The 6,831-nt window shown below is 42.2% G+C and overlaps 1 protein-coding gene across 1 annotated transcript in view; it reads right to left on the reverse strand.

Annotated features, from left to right (window-relative positions):
- The window catches only part of rnf208 (ring finger protein 208), a gene marked incomplete in the record, with an annotated part of 11,321 nt that extends 6,146 nt beyond the window's left edge, over nt 1-5,175 (reverse strand). The window contains 1 exon segment of the mRNA XM_035667471.1: nt 4,345-5,175.
- Nucleotides 5,176-6,831: the final 1,656 nt, after the last annotated feature.

The raw sequence follows: 6,831 nt of genomic DNA on the forward strand, positions 1-6,831 counted from the left end.
CAAATACAAACGACTGTTTAGCCTCAAAATCATTCACAAACCTTAGCCAAATGCTGTCCTCCAGCCACTGAGTGGCTGGCGATACTGCTCCTACAATAAAATGTAGCCTCTGCTGTCTGTCTTCAACTCCTCCGGTGGCAAACGGCAGTGTTGCATTTCATACACAAGCTGGGGTGTTTACAATCAAAAATAAAACACTGTTATTTCCAGTCCAAACACCTTGATGATGTGATTTATGTTGTAAGGGAGGCGATGTTTGGCGGCTTTTTATAACATCTTTAAGCCAAAGACATTTTGGGAAACACATCATCATGAGATGATAATGATGTCTTATAGGGTGCTGCATTTGACAGCAATCATTTTTTTACAAAATCTTTTAAAAGTCGCTTTTTTTAAAAAACATATAACGTAGTAATTCAGTCTGTATGCTAAAAAAATCCAACTTTTTTATGGCACTATGATACTATAATGGCAAATATATTCAAAATCACATAAGAATAATCAAATGATATTCCAATACAATGAACCGTTATCATTTGAGACAACCGCTTCACAAAAAATGTAAAAGTAACCTTTAAAGAATTAGCCAGCTACTTTTGTTTTTAAGTTCAATGGTCTGAAATCATTCATTTAGACATTCATGAAAAAACAGTAGTAGACAATCATGTTGATCATATTGCTCATAATTTATGGGCAGATATAAAATAAAATGTCTGTAACACTGGTATTCTAAAAAAAAGACCACATGCTGGTGAGCCAGATTCTTTAATTAATCTTTTGTTTTTATTTATTCCAGACCAGATATTTACTGGTTTATAAATAATAATAATATTGCCACTTTTTTTACAATATTTTAAGACAAAATTCCGCTTTATGTTATTGAACATCTGAATATTGAGTTAAGTTTTTTACTTATTTTGCCTAAAAAAAAAGTGTCATGCCTTAAGAAAACCAACATATAAAGATAATCCAGCAATGTTGCCTATTTAGTACCTCAGAAAAAACTCAGAAATAAAATCTGCATGTTTTGGAATGAAATGATCACTACAGTATGCTAGAGTGGCATGTTTCCCAGCCTCCATACCATGGTATACTGTGCAATGAGTGTAATTATTTTTAAAATTAAGGGGAGCTCAACCAATAAATTCGCCTAATATTAGCTATCGCAGAATGATATCTGTAATTGGTCGTTTATTATGGGGCCAATAGGTAACACGAAAATATCGTTCTGTGGCTAATTCGGAAACTGGTGTTCCGAGTGTCAGAATAAAAAACAAATTTAACGCATTCAAAAAATCTCATTATCTTTATGTTCATGTAAATACAAACATGGAAGACTATTAGCTGGAGTACATAATCATCAGTTAGGCTATTGGTTAGAAAATTCAAATAATCAGCTTCCCTGTTCACAGATATATGCTCTAGACACATTGGTGGCATAATAACAGCTTGATGAAAAACATGTCCGCCTGTCGTGGGCAGGGGTGCAGTTTATAAAGCAATCCAAGGCTCGCACAAGGCAGCCCTTTGAGCCATTGGGAGGAGATGAAGCAGCTAAAATTTACCCTCTAGATTTGGTGACACGTGCTTTATGAAAAAGGCTGATAACTGCATTGCAGGCCCTCGCCTGCTGATGGGCCAGCTTTGCCAGCCTGCTTCCTAATCGACAGAGCCCCCCTCTTCCGCGTTATGTAAGCGAGCTCATCTCCGCACCTAGCCACCATCATTTAACTATCGGTGCTGCAGCGTCTTCCCACAGTCTTTGAACAGTTGGCTGTGTGTATACATAGCTCTTGGATCCCCTTTCCCGTGCAGAGGACATTATTCACCACTTAATGAAATCTATTGGCAGGCATTTGACCTCGTCATCCCAAGCAAAGCAGGAGGAAGAGGAGAAAGCTGACCACAGGAGATTCAGGCAGTCTGTCTCAGCAGCAAAATTCCTCAAAACCAATAAACACACAGAGCTTGCATTTACCACAGGTATGAAGTCACAACACACATTATCCTAGAACATTTCTTCGCCCTCAGACGTACTTCCCCGGTCACGTACCACGGCACCACCCTTACATTTACCAGGTGGACACACAAACAAACAGATACAGCATAGGAATCCATAAAAGGAATATTTTTATATAATTCGTGTATATCATGCTAGATTTATCTCTGGACTGATTTAAACTGACACAAACCCACATCTGTCGGGGAGAGGAGAAACACACACACACAGCTCCAACCGCTCGCCTGAACATTCCTTATCCTCTCACACTCCCACTTTATTCCTTCATTACACACACACACACACACACACACACACACACACACAGCTCGGGGTCCTCATGATCAGACTGGATAGATTCCACCTGTGCTGATCGGAGAGCAGGAGAAGGGCACCATGTTCTGGATGAGTCATAGAGTCCCTGCATCAGTCTGTCTCCCTGCCTGTCTCTCTCTCTTTTCTCTCAATGGAAATCTGTCTCTAGCTATCCAACCCTCCCTCTATCCACCATCCATCCATCCTTGTCTATATGTGAGCGGTCTGTCGGCCTGGCCAGAGCAGACGGTGCTGGTCTTTGTGCCTCTACACCACAAACCAGCAGTATGTCAGGTATGCCAGCTATGTTGAGATGTGTATCCACATTCATGCTTTGGCTGGTGAAAAAGACGCGCCGCATGTCTCCTCGGACCCGCATGGGGTATTATGTTGTTGTTTTGGTTACGTAACATGTCATGACCTTAGCGTGATCTGAGGACAAATCCTCAGATTTACTGTATGTTAGCTGGCTGCAGCCTCTCTCTGGAAATCATAGCGCTTGAGGGGATTGAGTGAAGAATTGTGAATGATTTTAATACAGGAGGATTTGCTTTTGTGGCATATTTTACCATTTGAAAAGTATATGAAGTGTGGTCTTGCATAAATGCAGATGACAGATGCAACTTGGTCTTTAGCTTGTTTTTATGTCCCTAGTGCAGCCAGAACATGTAATTAAATTGAAATGATTTCCTTTTTGTATAATTATTGATTTTAAATGTCAGGCCTTTCCCAATGGGCTTCTGTTTACAATCATTTTGGAATGAGGAATCAGTTCATCATTCACAAAAAACATACAGTCAGGCTAACGTAAAGTAAATACCAAGATTTAAATACATGTGGCTATTTCTCCCAGGATTCAGCTCCAGATATGATGTTTGACTTTAATTCTTACATTTACAGCCAGTTCATCGAGCTGTAATTATGCTGTACGGTGGAAAAAAGTGCTTAGTGAGGTGTTGTTTTTAATAATTCAGCCCGCTGTCATTCATGGCAGACATCGGCCATTTTGCCTCGCAATTCATTACAGCCAAGTGCTCTTTGTTCTCGTCTATCTAGCTCTCACAGCAACATGGCAGAGCTGCACACAGGCAGAAAAATAAAAGCAATAACCATCATCACTCTGCCTGACACAGACCTCATAGAAGATTTATGAGGGAAAGGTTCAGCAAATGTCCAGCTCTTCAATAACAACAGAGGCTTGATTGATAAAGGTGATTGATTTTGCCTTTCAGGGGGCTGTCTCAGCACGGGGGTTAAGGTGGACGGCATTGTTGATGTCGTGTGAGCTGAGACTCGGGAGGGACTGCGAGATAGAGGCGAGGTGGCCAAAATATTTTGGAGCGTGTGAGATGGAGCAGCTTTAGCATGTGGGAGGGGTGTGTGCTCAGGAGCAGCAGTTATGCAATCGCAGCATGGTGTACCCAGCACTCTCACTGCAGCGCCAATGTATGGCCAATATGGAGATGCCTTAGAGCTGCTGACAGCTACAGAACAGGCCGTTCCTGCCCTGTCCCTATCGCCCCCCCTCCCCTCCTTCCTGCCCCCACTGTCTGTCTGTGCAGAGGTCTGTGAAATGTCATAACCGCTGGAGACATGAGACCCTGAAGATACCATCAACACCCAAAACTCACACATTATCGTGGTCTTATTCACAGTTTCCAGTTTCTAGTCAGTGCAGATAAGCAGGTGTGCAGGTGTGTTTTGGTGCATGTATTTGTGTCTCCATTCATGCATCCTTGTGTGTGTGTGTGTGTGTGTATGTGTGTGTGTCTCCAAAATGGATGGCCGTGATGCAACAACCATGTAAATCCCAGCTTAACGTAACAAAGCAAAAAGGCAAAGACCTCCTCTATCTATTTGATTCCCGCACAAAAGAGAGCTACAACGGAAGGAACGTTAGTATGAAACCCCACGAGGCAGCCCCACCTCACGGATCTGAAACATACAGGTACAAACTATGAAAATGAACACACAGAAAAAGCTCAGTATCTCCTCTATGAAACACATGCAAAGCCTTTTCTCATGCTCACCTGTCTGCCTACGCACTTCTCTTGTTTCAGTCCTTTCTCGCCTTCTCTCTCCTGTTCTAGTTGTTGCTGTCGACGGTGTTGATGCTGTTCTGTGAAGGTAAAACCGAGCCACTCAGTCTCTTTGTTCAGTGGATGTCTCACCAGAGGGAGGACGCTCTCTCCTGTCCATTTGACTCTAGCAGGACGAACAACGAGCAGCAACGAAGGAAGGAAAACATGGAGGAGATGTAAGATGGAGGAAGCTGTTGCAAGGTGGATGCGTCATGTCTCTGGCTGCTTTTTCGTCGAGCTCCGCATCCCTCGCTCCTCTTCTCCTCTCCTCTCTGGTACCTTTGTCTTTCACTCTCCCACCCTTGCTCCTTCTCCTCCGAGCTGTGGCTGAGTGTCTCCCTCTGGTCTCTCTTTCTCCATCCTTCTTCCCAAGCCTCTCAAATTATTCAGCTTATTCTGTGCAGTGACCTGAGCTTCTTTGCTGTGTTTCTCTGCGTGTAGGTTCCCCTTCTCTTCCTTCCTTCCTTTCGTCTAGTCTTCAGGTTAAACCTCTCTTCTCCTTCGTTTCCCTCTCCTCTGCTGTTATCTCTCCTCTCGTCTCAGCTGCCGTTCATTACTCCTCTTTCTCCTTCTCCGTCTGTTCCAGTCAGTGCGCCTCACAGTCACACATGCGCAGTGTTTTCACACTTACATGCACACTCACACTCTTTCCCTCTCTGTCTCTGTGCCTTTGGCTCCCTTCTTATGCATGTGGCTTATTTTGCATGCCCACCCCCCTATCTCTCTCTCTCGCTCTCTCTCTCTCTCTCTCTCGCGCTCTCTCTCTCTTTCATACACACACACTCCCTCTCTTTCTCTCTCGTTGCTCTCTCCCGCTGCAGCACACACTGCAGTGCCTCTGCAGGCAGGATCACGTTTTCTATTTGCCACAGAAAAATATTTCAGCCAATGAGGAACAATGTTAGCCACCCTCCCCACCCCCCTCCCCGTCTAAACACACATATGCATGCACACAGATGTACATTTATACACAAACGCGCACACAGCCATCAGAGATATGAAGGCTTTGCACCGAGAGCCATGAATCATATATTACACACCAGCCAGGCACACAGGAAACACAGGAAGCTGGTTCAAATAGATCTAATCTAGGCAGTACAGGAGAACCGAGAAGGCAAAACAAAGCATAAATTCACTCACAAATTAACTTTTTATCAGGCTGCTGACTGCAGGCTTCAGAAAAACAGATCCATCATAATCAACACTAACCACATGTATCTCATTCATGTTTGCAGATATGTTTTCCTTCAAGCAGAACCTCAAAGCAAACATGTTACTAGACTTTGAATCCTCCCCCACCCCCCAAAAAAGTTTCTTTAAAATTCACTGAGAAACTTGAAGGCAGCATCCTAAGCTCCCACCCCAGATCTAGACATGCAGTGATGTTGCATAACGAGGATTTTAATACGTTTTGTATCTGCTCAAGCCTTCATGCTGACCAATAAATAATCCTCAGATCAAAGTGGGAAAAAAAACCATGTTAGAGGGTTATGCTTGTATAATATGGGCATCAAATACATAATGTAATGAGAGGAAATGGAGCAATAACTCACAGGGAATAACAGAACACCAAATAATCCTGTTTGAAGGAGTTTTTGCAATGAGTACCGTATAAACTTGCTCTTCTGTAGTTCTCAGAAGTTTGAGGAAGATGCCCAGTATCTGCTGAACACACATTGATGCAATGTAAGTTCCTCAAACAGGTTATTTGGTATGCTGTTATCTGTTATACTCTAGTATCTCTTGTTCCTTTTAACCAGCAGCCTTTTTCAGAACAACTGTATGTGAACGTCATTGCACAAGTACTATGAGAGATGGAGACAACACCTTACTTTAAGTCCCCTATTTAGCCTTCATAAACAGTATAAACATTGAATAAAATGTTTATTTCACACTATAATGCAGTTGTAAGCAGATATATGTTTACTGATGTATTTGCCAATAACTAGCTAGCTTTTATAACTCCTCCATAAGGGGATACTGGTGTATAAACAGACAGGCCTATGGAATGACAATATCAGACGTCTTTATGAGAGATGTTATACTGCACATCAATATTAAAATGTCCTTTCAGCTGCCTACAACTAAGTTACATTAGTGTGTTATAAACTGCAAACCATTAATTACAATAAATGTTTGTATTATTATTGCTAAATATGGAAAGTAAAGTGTTACCAGGATTCAAATTTAAAATGTAGTAACTAAACTAATCTCTCAGTAATGCTCTGTTACATTTTGAGGTTAGTTTGATGGAGGGTTGATGTCTGTTTCATGGACAGACTGGACTGTATTAGCTTTGCGCCAGGGGCTGAAGTGTGAGGAGACAGCTAGCTTCTGCAAAAGAGGAGAAACATACACACTTAATAAGTCCACATTTGTTTACCCTAGCTGGTTAGTAAAAACCTCCAACTGTAACTTTAAGCTAACTGTTCAATA

The sequence above is a fragment of the Morone saxatilis genome, unplaced genomic scaffold (assembly GCF_004916995.1).
Source record: "Morone saxatilis isolate NCDOM2014 unplaced genomic scaffold, NCSU_SB_2.0 Contig21, whole genome shotgun sequence".
Lineage (NCBI taxonomy): Eukaryota > Metazoa > Chordata > Actinopteri > Moronidae > Morone > Morone saxatilis.